This window comes from Rhipicephalus microplus, unplaced genomic scaffold, assembly GCF_043290135.1.
Source record: "Rhipicephalus microplus isolate Deutch F79 unplaced genomic scaffold, USDA_Rmic scaffold_18, whole genome shotgun sequence".
In the NCBI taxonomy this organism is placed as follows: Eukaryota; Metazoa; Arthropoda; class Arachnida; order Ixodida; family Ixodidae; genus Rhipicephalus; species Rhipicephalus microplus.
In genome coordinates this window covers 3,629,368-3,646,590 of record NW_027464591.1, presented here as the reverse complement: position 1 = coordinate 3,646,590, position 17,223 = coordinate 3,629,368, and the positions used below count along the sequence as shown (strand labels likewise).

Here is a 17,223-nt window from a genome sequence, read left to right as displayed (position 1 = left end):
ACAGCTAGAGTCATTTTGCTTTGAAAAGAACGTCTTTGACTCGAAATTGCGTTTTATGCACTTGAGGAAGTTTTCGGTTGCATCAGAGAGCATTTTTTTGCTTTTTCTTTCACGCGTTCAAAGAGGCGCTCGGTGGCGCGGCCGCAGAGGGTTATACCGCACGTCTGCTTGCAAACGGAGAAGAAACGCGAGCATTGCGTCCGCTACCACTCATAATAACAAAAAATGTCTGCCAGCTTTGAACATCCACTAAAGCATTGTTTTATTCTTAAACAAAACTTAATGAAGCCCGCAAAAACTGCATGTGGTTTAGATTATCGACTTTCGCTGGCAGCACAATCGTCATCACCTCCACCAACTAGTGTTGGCATTCATCCCGCCATAGGAAGGAGACCTAACGCAGATAAAAAAAATCCTGCTTTAAAAATACCTACTCACTTTTCAGAGAAACTGCTACGAAGTTGGTCACTTCAGATGGTACGCTTTTTGTTGTGACATAAAACAGAATGACCGTGAACAGTAACCTCCCTTTAAACTGATATTCATTGCTCAGTTCGCCCATTTCATATACCAATCAATTTATCGACGCGCATTCAAGTTTCTTGAATGTACGAGGTGAATAAAGTAGGAATATTTTCACTAATGCTGCTGTGTCTGGTTTATCTGTAGCACTAATTCTGAGGCTGCAGTAAACTGACGCTATGGCAAAGAGCTTCACACATCAACAATCATTACCGACAAGAAGAGCGGGTAGCACAACTTTAATAGTGATAGAAGGAACAACACATACGGACAAGCGCAGTTCTTTATCGAACCTCTGCTAATGGGGTTGCGCTACCAATTCAGCGCAATCTGCTGGGCTGGCATTCGTGGCTACTTTGCGCCAAACTGGTTGCTTTGAGACCCGTCTAGCAAAATAAATTAAATTTCAGGTTGGAGCCATGGATACTTTTTAATGACCAATTTAGTAGCCATTTAGTAGCCAATTTTCTCTACATTTGAAGAGAACGTAATACGCAAGCCTAAAGACTACCCATTGTTTTCAAGCTTTTCTGTCATGTCAACCACTACCAGTAGGCTGGGAGCATTGAGGCCCCTCAACGCAACGCGAAGCGCGCCTTCAAAGCTGGAGTGGTGAAGCTGCACGCATGCAGACCAACGCGTTGCACTGGTCATCTATTATGGTAACACTGCTAATTAGTTTCAGCTTGTAGATTAAAGAAAACCGTGCTTCAACATTTAAGCTTCCTCCTGACTTGTTAGAAGGAATGTTCCGTAATTATTCTGCACCTAGCCAGAGTTCTAGCTATTCTGTATAAACTATATGCACGGGCACCAAACCTATACCAACAAATCCGACGTAGTTGCCACGTCCACAAGGGGCAAAGTGTGGTTTAAAAAGAACATGTCAGAAATTTCAACGATATGCATGTCTCTTGAAACACTAACAGTTCACCTATTTACCGCCTGAAGAGCGTCCCACTATAATCATTCACTTGTTTTGTACACTTATGTGTTAGCATACCACTTACTATTCAAAGTATTCAACACCTTCTTGAGAAGGTATTGTCGAATACCTTCTACAGAAAATGGGCTAACCGTAAGTGGATGTGGCAGAGTCCTAATAACGAAACTAAAATGAAATGGACCTCATTCTGTGTGCACACCCACTAATCGTATAGAATGTATAAGAAGATGACAAGATCTGATGCAGTGACCACAGAATGGTAACATCTCGTAATCGCCTAGATTTGAAAAAGGCAAAGGCATAAACTGGTACGCAAGAAGCTAAATGAGCTAGCGGTAAAGTGAAAGCACAGGAATTCAGAGTTTCACTCCAGAATAGACTCGAGGCTCTAAACGAGGTAACCGACGTTAGCGTTGACACAATGAATGATAATCTTACTACATTATTATCAAAATGTGTGCAATAGAAGTCGGAGCTACAGTCACCAGAAAGGACACTGGTAAATTATCTCAGCAAACGAAAAATCTCATTGGGAGACGACAAACCACGAAAGCCTCAAATGCAACCGACAAAATAGAGCTGGTGAAGCTTTCGAAGTTAAACAATAGGCGTTACGTTGCTGACATCAGAAGGTATAACAGGAATAAAATTGCACAGGCTGTAAAAAACGGCAGAAGTCTAAAAGCTGTGAAGGCAAACATGTGCATAGTCCAAAATCGGATGTATGCATTAAACCACAAGGAAAGCGATGTCACAGCCAATATGAATAGGATAGTTGAGGTGGCGGAGGAGTTATACAGAGAGCTGTGCAGAAGCCGAAACAACCAGGATGATATTGTAAGAAGCAATATTAGCCCAGATGAATTCAACCTCCCCCAGTAAATACAGGGGAAGTAATGAAAACCGAAGAAGGAATGCAAGAGGCAAAACCACTGGTGAGGATAAGGTAAAAACAGACCTGCTGAAAAATGACAGAGAAACTGTGTTAGAAAAACTGTTCAGCTTATATACGAAGTGTCTCTTCACGGGAAGGGTACCATAATATGTGAAGAACGCCAACAACATCTTTACCCATAAGAAAGAACACGACAAGGACTTGAAAAAGTACCGGTTGGTCAGCATACTCCATTCTCTACAAACTATTTATAAAATAATAAGCCATATACTTAGGACGACATTACAGTTTGGTAAACCAAAGGACCAAGCAGATTTTCATACAGGTTACTCCACAATACACCATATTGATATTAATAATCAAGCAATAGAGAAATGCGCGGAATACAACCAACCCTTATACATAGCTTTCATAGATTACGAGAAGGCATTTGATTCAGTCGAGACATCAGCACCGATGCAGGCACTACGGAATCAGGGCATCGACGAACCTTACACAAACACACTGGAAGAAATCTACCGCGGATTCACGACCACCATATTTCTTCATAAAGAAAGCGCCAGAATCCCAATAAAAAATTGTGTAACGCAGGGTGACACGATCTCCTCAATGCTATCTCACCGCGTGTTTACATGAGGCTTTCAGGGCTCTAAGTGGGGAAAAGTTAGTGATAAGAGTTGATGAAGAGTATCTTAGTAACCTGCGATTTGCTGATGACAGGGCTCAGGAGAAGAAGACGACGAAGTTGAGAGTGCAGCTAGCCCTACCTTCGATTTTCTATTTTTTCTTGTTTTGTGTTATCGTCTGTCGTTCTCGCGAAGACGTCTGCGGCATCAAGAAGATTTTACCGTTCCCGGGCCCATTCCGAGAAGACGCGACCGGAAGAAGGGTCCGTTTCCGGCACTTCGGCCATGGCCCAGCCATGCAAGCGACCAGGACAGACACCTGATCCATCCCACATGCCATCGAAACGACAAGACCAGCGAGCGGGCAAACGTAACTATGGCGACACCAATGAACCTACAACCGATGACGGCGCATCCACAATAGTGGGAATCGACGAGAAAGTAGACGTTTGGTCGGACATGGAGGACGACAACTTCAAAATGGTAAGCCACCACAAAAACAGAACTGTGGGTATTCCGGTGATTATAACACCTGTAAAGAGCGAAAAAGACTTAAGACAGGTGAACCCTATTGCTCTACACTCTGCAGTGACATCCGTCATTGACGCTGAGCCAGTTCGGAGTTATTTCACTGCTCAAGGTTCGCTACTATTTGACGTGGCCACTGAAGATCAAGTAAACGCGCTTTTCAGGTGTGGCAAGCTGTGTGGTGTACAAGTTAGTGCTCGTATTCCTAATGCCTACCTGCGAAACCACTGCTTGATCAGAGGTGTTCCAAAGTGGTACACAGAGGCGGATCTTCTTAGATGCACGAAACCACAAGGCGTGATTCACGTCAGGAGGGTTGTTAGAAGAGAAGTTTCTTCTACGAATGAGTGGAAAGCTAGACCCACGGACGCGGTGGTACTCGCGTTTACTCCAAACACCGAGCGACCTCTGACTATTAACCTTGGCTTCACTCGACATGAAACCGCTGAATACACGAAGCCACCACCGACGTGCTTTAAATGCCAACGTTTTGGTCACGTGGCGAAATTCTGCAAAGGAGAGCTGCGATGCAAACGCTGTGGGGGTCCGCATGACTTCAAAACTTGCAAGGCGGACTTCAAATGCGCAAACTGCAATAGTGACCATCCCGCCAGTTATAGTGGGTGCCCATTCCGAGTGATTGCGCTGCATAGACGAAAATCCTTTCTTACGGGGCCTAAACCGACTAAACAAACTACTGCCCGGTCAGTTGCTCAATCACCTGAGGATTTTCCTCCATTGGTGAAAGAACAAATATCAACTAGTACAAAGAATGTACGTGAGGTGCAATCAGAAGAATGCTCCCTGAAAACACCGGGCAACGCGAGTCAAGCAAAACAAGGAGCCATGCCAACTGAGTCTACTCAGAACATCCCTACACAAGCTACCTATGCCAGAGTACTGAGACAAGAATTTGAGCAGAAGACAAAGGGACACGAGGAAAATATACACGGCACTGCGGAGATTGTTCGTGTTCTGTTTGCCGCTCTACGTTCTCACCTAGCGACAATGCCACCAGGTACTGCGAAGACCATGCTGCAGGCCGTGCTGGTTCTAGAATCAGTGCTGCTAGGTTGTTTCCGGCACAACCAGCAGTAGGATGTCGAAGGACAAGCCTCAGTGTGCGGTAAATCGCCGAAAAGTGCCTTTCATAATGCAGTGGAATTGTCCCGGTATTGTTTCTCGCATGAATGAACTACACCTTCTTTTGAGAGAATATCAAATTCCGATATTGGCTCTGTCGGAGGCCGGATTACCGAGACAAAGATCACTCACTGGATACGTCACTCACAAGAACCCCACCATAATGACTTTCCCAAACGGAAGCGCTGCTATGTATATACGGAGAGAGATACCACACGTAGCACTCAATGTGGCGGACTTGTGCACAGATGTTATAGAAGTTTGTGCAATCAGGGCACAGATATGAAACCGCAAAGTCAGCATGGCATCGGTGTATGCGTCTCTTCACAAGAAAATTTCCATCTAAAAGTTTTTGGAAGACCTGTGTCATCGTTGCCCAGCTCCGCGCATCATTTGTGGTGATTTCAATGCGCATCACACTTCATGGGGGGAGAAGAGTTCGGATGAGCGTGGACGTTGTCTGGGAACGGCTATTCATAAGCTAGACTTATGCATTGCGAATGAGGGCAATGTAAGATTTTTTAGGCCCCCAGCTTGTACAAGAATTATTGACTTGACGTTGCATTCAAGTGACGTTCAACTGACGTGTTGCACAGCTCCGGACAGAATGGGCAGTGATCATTTCCCTATATTGATCAATGTTGCTGGCTACCATTTGACGGTAGATAAATCCTGCACAGTAACTGATTGGGACCGCTACCAAGAGCATCTGGATTGCCAATCAGGAGATATGTTTCATAATATGCTGGCGAGCAAAGCGGCTGCAACCACTGTACTTAAGCTACCTGCACATTTTCCACCCCCGGACTTAAAGCTCCGTAATTTGTGTGCGGCCAGAAGAAGGGCAGAGGAAAGGCTTATGCGAAGAGGTGGTGAACCTGCTAGCAAAACTCAGCTCAACAGACATAATGCAGCAATACGGCGATACAGCAACAAACTTCGAAGCAAGCAATGGGCAAAGTTTTGTGAGAGTTGAAGTGTATTTACTCCACTGTCAAGGATATGGCGAGTAGTAAATATGGTCGGAAGCACACCCGAGCCTTTGAGATCATTTATTGCCCTCGCGTTATTCAAGAATACATCAATGTCGTCTCTAGCCGAACAGTTTGCTGACGTGTATGTGATTGGAAGAGAAAATGAACCACCTTACCCACTTTCGCCTCATTCTACATCTGCCATCAATGCACCTTTCACTCTGCGGGAACTTACGTCAGCCATAAGTTGTCTCCGTCGACACTGTGCTCCTGGACTTGACGGAATTACAAACCAAATGATCTCAAATCTGCCTGCAGAAGTAAAGATCAGGCTTCTGATGCATTTCAACTATGTTTAGGAGTCGGAAAACATTGCTCAAGCCTGGAAAATAGCCTGGGTCGTGCCAGTACTGAAGCCAGGTAAAGACAGAACAGAACTGGCCTCATACAGACCAGTATCACTAACTTCGTGCGTAGCGAAGCTGATGGCGAAGCTGGCCTGTGTTCGGCTGACATGGTGGATGGAGAATCACAAGACCCTTCCAGCATGTATGGCTGGGTTTCGGCAACGATTGAGTGCACAGGACAACATCTTGGACTTGGTGAGTCACATAGAACACCAAAGAGCATACGGCTTTTCAACTCTGGCAATATTCCAGGACGTTTCAAAAGCATACGACTACGTGTACAAAGGTGCGATAATTTGTGGTCTTGCATTGATGGAATAACGGCGTTTCTTAGTGATCGCTCGATTCAGGTGAAGTTAGGGACAGTGCTCAGTAGCTCAAGGAAAATCACCAGAGGAGTGCCACAGGGCAGTGTCCTGTCTTCGATGTTGTTCAATGTGGCCATGGCTAGTTTACCTAATGCTCTCAAGACTGTGAGCAAGACAGTACAAATATCGATTTATGCCGTCAACATATGCATCTGGCTTTCTGGATATCAGCGTAAGCGATTGGAAATGATTGGCCAAAGAGTTATACACTCCGCACATACCTATCTTGAATCTATTGGACTAACAATATCAGCTGAAAAGTCTCAATTCATGCTATTCCCAGGTATGCGAAAACGAGAAACAAGGATGAAAATATTACTTCCAGGTGCATCAATTAAGCAAGTTAAGTCCATGAGGTTCCTTGGAGTCACACTAGACAGCAGGATGAATTGGCGACGAGCAGTAGACAAGACGATGTCAGCGCTGACGCCCCGTGTAAACTTTCTTCGAAGAATGGCAAGAACAAGCGGGGGGAGTCACCCAACATCAATGATAAAGTTACACGAGGCAGTAATTGTCAACCGTGTGCTTTTCCAATTGCCTCTGATCTCTCCGAGTGAGTCACAGTACGAACGGCTGGAAAAACTTCCTCGTAAAGGCCTCAGAGTTGCTTTGGGAGTGCCAAAGTTTGCCGCGAGCATAAAGGTGCTTGATGAAGCTCGTCTTCCGCCGTTACGTCTTCTCGCCTCTCAACGACTGCTGACACAGCTTTGCTGACTATGCGAATCGAGCCCATGACGAGCACTACTCAGTCGCCTTCGGCGACGCACGGAATCCCGAGCTTTCGTGGCCCTCAACACCTTTCGCCATCTTATCATCGATTTCCCCAAACAAAGACAACTTCGACAAGACCCGCCTTGGTCACATGAGGATGTCGACTGCCAGGTGACGATTCCACGGATGCAAAACAAGCGTTCCACACCCACAGCAGAAATACCTTCTTTGGTACTTGAATATATTGAAGAAAAGTACGCCGATCATTTGAAAGTTTTCACCGATGGATCAGTCGACATAGTGCGCGGAGCAAGCGCTGCAGCGTTTGTCATTCCATCTCTAAAGGTTTCCTGAGCAGTGAGACTCGAGTGCGTTGTTTCATCGACAGCATGTGAAATCGTGGCAATTCAGGCAGCCCTGAAAAAACTGAAGTTTTGTAGGCATCAACAAGTCGTGCTGTTCTCGGACAGTAAGCCCGCTTTGCAGCGGCTAAAACATGGATTGTTTTTGGATCGATGCACTCAAAGATCACTGTGAATCCTTAAATACCTGCATGGCATAGGTATAAACATTACGTTTCAATGGATTCCATCACATGTGGGTATAGCGGGTAATGAGGCGGCTGACAGACTTGCCCGGATTGCTCTGGAGCTTACACCAACGAAGGAGGCTCCCAAAGACAATCAGCGTATCTTACGAGAAGCTGTGAACAAGCATTTTCACTCGTTAGGGCTGACTCCTCACCAGCCATGTGTGACACAAGGGCTATCAAGGGAAGATGCCTGCCTGCTTCATCGCATTCGAACGGGATCAGCGCGTACACCAACATGGCTTCACAAGATCAGACTGTCCGCGACGCCCTTGTGCCCGAAGTGCAAGTAAAACGGTGATATAGAACACTATTTGCTTAAATGTTGTGTGCCTAAGAAGGAACGGCAAGGTTTATTTGAGGAACTGCAACAGTTAGGCTCACCATGCGACAGCGTGACTGATATTGTGTTTCTGCGTGGTTCCTCGATCTTCAGGAAACAAGTGTCGTGACTTGTCTTGAAATTTTTGATTGCTACAGACCTCGCATGTGACTGGTGATAAGTGACAATTATGTTTGGTGTGTAGTTCAGCGAGATAGAGTACCGGCACAGTACTGCACGTGGAATAGCACAAAGGCCGCTGTCTTATGCAGGCTTACGTCGCGCTATGAACGATTTTTATTTTAAGAGCCTGCTCGTGATTAGTGAAAAAACAAACGAAGGACACAGCTTCATTTAGCAAAGAGGAAACCGGGCGGGGCAATTGCATGCAAATTATGCAAGGCTAGATCCGCCGGCTATCTACAACATCCTTAACCTTAACCTTAACCGCTGATGACAGTGATTTGATGAGTAACTAAGAGGAGGAATTGCAGCTCTTCTTTACTGAACTGGACACGGAAATCAGAAGAATAGGTATGAAAATTATTATGCACGAAACTAAAGCGCAATAGACTCGGCAGAAAATAGCGCTTTGCGATAAGTGGAGAGACGCTGGAGATTGTAGAGGATTATGTCTACTTAGGATAGGTAGCAACCACGGAGCCGGACTGAGAGTGAAATAACTTGAAGAATAAAATTGGTAATCTACCATTAACCCTGAATAGGAAGGTATATAACAGCTACATCTTGCTGGTACTTACCTACGGAGCAGAAACCTTACAAAGAGGGTTCAGAGGCTTACAAAAAGGGTTCAGCTTAAATTGAGAACGACGCAGTGAGCGATGGAGAGGAAAATGATAGGTGCAACCTTAAGAGACAATGAGAGAGCAGAGTTGGTCAGGAAACACACCGGGGTTGAGGGCATCATGGTTGAAATCAAGAAGAAGAAATAGACATGGGCCGGGCATGTAGCGCGTAGACAGGATAACCGCTGGTCATTAAGGGTAACCGATTACACTCCCAGAGAAAGCAAACGTACGAGGGAGAGACAAAAATGTTAGGTGGGCCGATGAGATTGAAAAGCTCATAAATATAACGTGACAACAGAAAGCACAAGACCGGGTTGATTGATGGGTAATGGAAGAGGCTTTTGCCTTGCAGAGGGTGTAGTCAGGCTGATGGTGATGGTGGTGATGGTGTTGCTATCATTTAGTATAAACGGAAATGTAATTCCTGGAAACATTATCAAGAACGTCAGCCTTATTCTTGTGTACTTAGAACGCAGTGTTCCACTGATTCTGGCCACGGATTCTGGCCATGGATTCTGGCTAAACTTGAATTATAAAATGTTAATATGACAAAACTTCGATTTTTTTGCTTAAGTACGGCATCATTGTGTACGTTACACAATGCCCTTCCCTGAAATTTGCTCATATTAATTCTGCTTGTTTTTTTTTCTAACTACAAACACACTGCCGGCATAAAAGCCATGAAATCTCACCTTGCCCTTCTATCTGCTACGGCAAATTGAAATTCTTGCTGCTTAAAATTATTTCATAAGTGCACCAAGATAGCGTTGTTCACGACATATTTATTCTTGTATTATATGCCTAATAGATTCCATTATCACCTTAAGGTAGGTATTCCATTTTACAAAACCAATACATTTTCAGGACCGTTCTATCACGCGCAGCATTTCAGTAGAGTAACCTTTTTTCCCAGTCAAACAGTGATAATTACCGTTTTCATTGGGCAGCACCAATGCGCAAATGCCAGTCGGTTAAAGTTTGTTCATTGTGCTCATTTGCTTCCTGTATTTCGTAACCCTCGACACCATAGTTGTCTAAGCAAGCCATAATTCATGTGTGTGGCCTACCATGGAACTATAATCACCATAAAATGGTGTGTGCCACAGAAAACGGGTAAATATTACTAATACCCACTGGTCCACCAAAGATAAAGAATAACTGCCCAAGAAATAATAAATGGGTATATGCAACAGAAATAGGGTAAATACTACTTTTTAAAGTAAACTTACATAAGCAGAGGTTGGTACCAATACGCTGGCGACTCCTCTTATATTGCACAAAAACACGAGGCTATACAAAGGTAAATGGCACGGCACTTGAGCACTGAGACCCAGTTTTTCAATACGAAAATCTGTCAACATCACACAGAATTTGTAAATACACAAGTAATCACGCAATTGAAATGTCCACACAAAATAAGAAAGTTGACTAAAGTGTTGTCAAATGTGATCATGTCCATCTGGAGCAGTCTCTTAAATACTGCACTGTTTTCACAAAGGTGGTCACAAAGATTTCTCCGCCAAATTGTAAACACAAGAAAATTGTAGTGAAACAAACCAGTTAACAATAACGTGAATACATTTTTCTCTTTTCCGTTTTAGTGCTTTTCCGATTCCTCCAAAAAGGGCACGCGCAGCAGTGGCCAGTGGTAATCCCCACTAGTCTCCTTACTGGTACTGCTCTTTCCCCATTGGTCCGCTAAAAGTGAACAAAGCAGCAGCCAGCCCAAAAAATGGCTACGAAGCAACGGCGGCGAGCTGAGGACTCTAGCTAGTAGGCAAACGAGAAAATGCGAGGGAACGTGAAATGCCAGGGCAAGACCCCGAAGCGAACCTACGTCTACACTAACGTCTACGTATACGTCTACGTCGTGCCCGTAAACTTACGAAAAGAACGAACACTTGGCCTCAGTGTGAGTTTCTGTCTCTGGCGTTTGGTAACCATACCGTGCCCGCGACTCCCTGTGGCTTGACTAAGACCTCTCTGCGCTGAGAATCAACGCATAGTAAAAACCTAGCATCACCCGGCTAAATCATAGAGACGACATTGAAGTACACCTAGAAACAACTTGTATCACCTCATCTAGGGCTTAGGAAAAACAGAAACAACCAGACGACTGTTCAGAACCATCCAGTCTCGCTTTTTCAAGCCTTACGCAACGGGGAGATTCGTGGATGCGAGGCAAAAAAAAAAAGGTTTAACAATAGACTAATATTAATTGTGGCATAACAATATAAAACACCTAAAAACACAAATTCGATATACCGTTCGGTGACTTCAACGTAGACATTATGTATCTTAAGACCTAACTTCGCTCCCTCGTTATCATTAAGTTCGTAGAGATGCGTGGATTTTTTGTTTTGATTTGTTTTGCTTTTCTTCATCCAACCTCATCTGAAATAGTCACGGCCCTCGAGGAGCAGGAGGAGGAGGAGGAGAAATAGATGCTTATTTCATGAATGAATAAATTAATGAATGAATAAATAAACGTTTCGAATATTACCTGTGAATTGAACACCAAGCGTGAGAAAAAAACTGCACTTATTCTTTGTTCTTGCATAATCGAAATGATAATATATAATGTGTAATGAGAAAAACTGTAGTCATAATACAGCTTTTTTTCTATTTGCCTACAAACTGGGAAACAAACTTAAATGGCATGGCTACTTTAACTATTTTTGGTTGCATTCTGGTTCCTTTTCAAACCTAACCAAGGTAACCTTGGCAATGTGGAACAAGACCAGCACACCCGAAATGTCTGCCCAGGTCCTCGTCGCCAGTAATTGCTATTTCTTTGCGTGACACGCCGTGCACAACGCCGTGCCTAGGCAAAGAGTGTACGTTGGATATAGACACATTTTCACAAACCCTTAGTCTGATGTAGAACCAGGGCGGATTCCAAAGACTGACATAACTGCACGCCGAAATAGTTCACGAAAGTACGCGGGCAGCTAGAAGCAGGTCCTTTCGCATGCTGGCGAATGCCGCTTGTCATCCAAAGACTGAGTCAGAGCCCAGAGTAGGCAGAATCCGAAAACAAAAGATATTCAGCCCTTATGCAATTGCATCCCAATAAATTTCAGGGGCTGAAAACATTGAAGAATACCGACCAAGGGGAAAATAAGATTAATGACGTGTATCATTGTGAACAAGGCTCCCATGTAGAATCCGAAACGTGAGCAAATATTTCTAATCTTGGTCAGCGCCCTTCAGTGTTCTCACCCACAATTTATCCCAACCTGACGAGATCTACTCAGACCCTCGACTACTTCAAGTTTCAGAGCATTTTTAACAAAACTAGAGAACAATAATCAACAAACTCTAAAAGTTCAAGCAGACATACATAATTAACATGAACACAAAGTGTCCTTTCATATTCACCAACACTTGTTCACAGCGACAGTCCTCGGCGTCACTAGCAGCACCTCTCGAAGGACTACTACATTCCGGAAACATTGACGCGCATGTAAACTGTATGGAGCTTGGTTAGGGGTTTCCCTCTTTTTTCGTTGTCAGTATGTTTACGGTTATCTCGTTCACGCCGCTATCGACCATTCTCGCCTTCGCACGCTTACAGAGCTCGGTGTTCGACATCTTTAAGCCTGAGTCACCCGTTCACAGTACCCGGAAAGCTTGGGAAAGTGTGAAACGCCGGTCGTCTCGTACGCCCTTGCGTGTGATTGCGTCATGTTGGGAAATTTTGAATTTTCTATACATTTCGCGTTGGCTCGGTGACGGTTTTTTTTTTTTTTTAGGTGCACTCACTGTGGTAGTGAGGTGCACTCGCTGTGGTAGTTTGTGGTAGTGCACGCTGGGTCGAAGATTGCGTACATGATGCAACTTGACCCTGGCTTTAGTAAGCCGTGGTGCGATCTTTCCCTATTGCAAGCGTCTTTTTGTTTTGTGCGACCACATTTTCACTAATACTCGTAGACTGGAGACGCTTGGTGGTAGCAAATCGTCTTTCTCATCCATGCTAGGCGGCGTTCTTCTGAGATCATTGCGGCCTGACATCGTCTTAGTGTATGACAGATGTCAAGTTGTATGAGCTGCAACTTCCACCAACGACCACGTTAAGCACCCCAGGGAACTAGAGCGTCTGCTTAAAATCGTCTCTATTGAAGTGAACAACCTCGATGAGAGCGACTTCAGAGACCAAAGAAGATGCAATGAGGTGGCTCAGCCTAGATACAACGAGAACCCTCACTCTAAGAGCGTGATCCCAAATTGAACAGTGCTTCATTGGCCAGCGTCTATGACTCTAATGAATCCGAGCTGAAATTTCTGTAAATCGAAGTAGCATTTGATGGAGTCGCGATATGCACACACCGCTACCATAGGAGAAAAAAAGCTTCTCCCTGAATACACGCGGTGCCTTCGATGCTGCAGTAAATGTCCCCACACAAGAGATTGCAGGCGGATGATTGCATGCTTCGGCTGCAGCGGTCACCAAACGTTTGATATGTGTGACCCATATAACGTAAGGATAAAGCCACGTGGAGATGTCAAAGGGATAAGTGAACTCACCGGACTTGGAAAATAAAAAGCGCTCCCTATACAGCAGAAAATTTTGGTAGTGTGTTTGAACAGAGCACCGAACCCTAATCGTTCAAGATATTCGATTATGTATTCTTGGACATGACCACAAAGAGAAATATCGGTGCACATTCAGCGGAATAATTGTTACGTGGATTTCAATATGCCCGTGTGTTGCTGTGACTTGATGAGCTCCTTGCGTTCATCGTTGTCCTGCCCTACATAATTATCGAAAGAACAACATAATTTTTGTAAATCTCGATTCAGAAGCGGTACCCGCCACTGTGGTCCGGTGAACAAGGTCCTCGGTTGCAGACGCGCAGGTCAGGGGATCAAATCCCGGCCTCGGCGGCCGCATTTTCGTTGTAGGCGACAATGTTTGATGCTCGTGTGCTTAGATTTAAGTTCACGTTAAAGAACCCCAGGTGTTCAATATTTCCGGAACCCTCCACTGCAGCGTCTTTTATAATGATATGGTGATTTTGGAACGTTAAGCACCAGAGAGAAAATTAAACTTTATTTTAGACCAGGTGCACGTCCTCTTCTCCCAGAGGTTCGTGACTTGGTCAATACAGGTAGCCATTCATCCATGACTAGCCGCCGCCGCTCGAACCCATTCCTCCCGCCGAAGCTTGTCCTGAGGGTTTGCCGACGTCAGCAACGCTTCCCACTGGTGTTCCGGATTTTCTTGTACGCTGTGTTTGTCCACGAGTGGGACACCCGGGTTGTTTCGGCAGCCCCATATCATGTGGTAAAAGGTGTTTGTAGAGTCTGGGCAGTACTGACAGTTCTTGCTGTAGCTGCCAGGGTACATTGCGTGTAGTAGTGCATGGTGGGGATATGTGCCTGCCTGTAGCCTCCTCCAAGTCACCGCTTGCTCTATACCCAGCCTTTTTTTTTTTGCGATGGCAATTATATGGACACTCACGGCTGGATTTTGCAAAAACGCAAGAAAGAAAAACTATCTAGAAAATGACATTGGCGCGCCGAATCGAACGTCCGTCCTTTCGTTCGTGTGCGCGCGGCGTTAGCCACTGAGCCACGAAGGAGCACATCCCTCGGCATTGAAACGGCAAGCGATTCATATCTACCATGGGGAAAAGAGCGTGTTTCCCCATTACCAGCGAGATGTTGCGATGACCACGCTTTAAGTAAAGGTCGGCGTCAAGCTCGTCGCGGCGTGCCGATGCGCGCTCATCTCTCGCGCGTGCTTTGCTCCGCTGATGAAAGTAGCCTTATCCGCACACTTATCCTTCGGTGGCGGAGAATCACACGCGTTCGACTATGACCGGAACGATTGCGTTTAGTTGCCGTGCGCACAAAGATCACTTCGCTCGCTGAACGGGCCCCGTTTGCGAAACGAGCGCGCTTTTCAACGAAAGCGAAGTAACAACTGAGGCACTTGTTAGTTCGCACTCGTATCTGTACCTGTTATTACGTTCCATGCCTCGTTTTTGTTCAAAGACTGCATTAGGTGGCAAGATGTACACGTTGTTAGTTGGCTCTCGTCCTGTGTGTGCTGTTTTAGTGCGTCATTTGTGCTTGGGCAACGCGCTGCACGTTTCCGTCTGCTTGCCGTTCTTAGCGTTACACTCCAAGTGGTCGCTATCGCATTAATAGGTTCGCCCTTGCGACGATTGAAACTGACTTTTTATTAGCAGGTGGATAGTGGCGTTATTGCCTCTGTGGTACACAAGTATGCCTGAGTGTCTTTTCGGTATTGGCTCCTCTGAGTTTCCGGGGTCGGAGTATCACTGTGGAGAAGCCCGGTGTATGTGCTCTCGGGCTGCGGCGTGCTCTGCTCGGTTCCCCGCGAGAAAATCGTGCCCCGGTGTCCAGCGGGTACTTGCGCCTCCGAAGTCACACTTCGGGAAAGTTCAAAGGGCCGATTTGCCAATTTATTGTTTTAAAAACCTGCGACACGCTTCTTGTGAATCCGTCACTACTGTTACCGACGAAGAACTTGAACCGACTGCTAACGCAATGCCCAGTTCCTCCGCGGTGGTTGCACCATTGGCATATGTTAAAGCGGCAGCTTGCTTTCTACCTTTTTCATCCACCACGCAGGCTACATACCTGTTTGCCCCTCGGTATTTAGCGGCATCTGTGTACCGTATGCTCTCATTGATTCTATAACTCGCTAGAATCCGCAGTAACTGCAACTGTGCCCATGCATCTCGTCTTCATTTGTCATGTTCCGGTGCATGTTTCTTGGCATTTGATACACAAATATTTTATGAAAATATTTTTACACAAATATTTTACACCGGGGCAGGTGGGCTTCTTTTTCGACTGCATAGCCAAGGTTTCTTAAAAGAGCTGGTCCCACTTTTGTAAGTTCCAATCTTTCCAGTTGGCTCCCCTTTTTCGGCTTCCATTAACTCTTACGAGGAATTATGGTCCCTCCTTCTGAGGAGCTTTGTCGTAGATGTAGTGGGTGAAAGTCTTATGACAATTGTATGGGATTTGTGGATGAGAAGGCTCCCCTTGTTACGCTGACAGTTCTTCATGTCTACGTACGAAGCCCCGTATGTTATGGTGCTTGTGAGTAATGCTTGAATCATAGTTATGCAGTCCTCCTGTCTAAGTCCATGGCGTTTGCTTGCAACTGGCTTGATAATATGCGTTACTTGCTGAACTGTTCATTGTAGCTTTTCTACAGCTCCACGCCACCAGCACCATTTTTAATTAAAAAAAAACCGAGAATGTGTAGCGTAGATACTTCGTGAATACTGATTCCCCCAAGAGTCGCTTCAAGATCCCGAATTTCCTACGGCGGGCGGCCTCACGTAGCGTTTCCGCAAAATCAGGAGTTCCGATTTCTCTGGTGCGCACGAGAGACCGCATGTTGCAAGGTCTTGTTCAGTGATTTGCACCACTGCTTGCAATTGATGCTGCTGGGTTCCGATACATCCACCTGTGGTCCAGATCGTGAGGTAATCGGCATAAAGTACGTGCTTTATGCTTTTTACTTGTTTTGGTAGGTTAGGCAGCGAGCACATGGCTGTTGAAGAGCATTGGTGACATAACAGAGCCTTGTGGTGCCCCTTTTATCGACAGGGTAAATTTTTCTGAGGGAAGATTTCCCAGTCCTACCGTTGCAGTCCTCTTGGTGAGGAAATTTTGAGCATAGTGATACAGTTTCTCTCTACAGCTGTAAACATTGAAGAGATGAAGAATGCTGTCATGGCAAACATTTTCAAAAGCTCCTTTTGTGCGCAAAGGAGATGATAGCTTGCTTGCTGTAAGTGTCTAATTGGTTAATTACTTCTTCTTTAAGTTGTAGAAAGACGTATTGTGCAGAAGGATTGGAAGTGAGACCAAACATGATGTTTGGAATTTAGTCATTTTTTTCAAGTTGCGAAGTGGTAAAACATGAACAATTATTATTATTATTATTATTATTATTATTATTATTATTATTATTATTATTATTATTATTATTATTATTATTATTATTATTATTATTATTATTATTATTATTATTATTATTATTATTATTATTATTATTATTATTTCGAAATGGCACAAAAAGTCGTCCTCGAGAACCCTCATCGGCTTGTCACATTAGCCCATTTCCGAATAATCAGTGGCTTGGCGCGCGTGATTCAGTGTGTGCCTATCACCTCTCCCCCTCCTTCATTCTCCCGATCAGTGACCTTCAGTCCTCCGTTCCGCTAATAAAATAATTTATCAATCTTTTCTCCTGATAACGCTTAGAATATAGTAAAAGATGAACTGCAAGCAGCTGACCACGTTCCATCAACAATGGTCCTCATGGAGAGGTCCTGGTCCCGTTCGAGCTTGATGGCCTCGACATCAGAAAACTCTACGGATATCGCAA

The 17,223-nt window shown here is 44.9% G+C and overlaps 1 protein-coding gene across 1 annotated transcript in view; it reads right to left on the bottom strand.

Annotated features, from left to right (window-relative positions):
* LOC142785131 (uncharacterized) overlaps positions 1-17,223 on the bottom strand; it is a 33,225-nt gene that overhangs the window by 12,167 nt on the left and 3,835 nt on the right. The gene's annotated exons all lie outside the window — the stretch shown is intronic.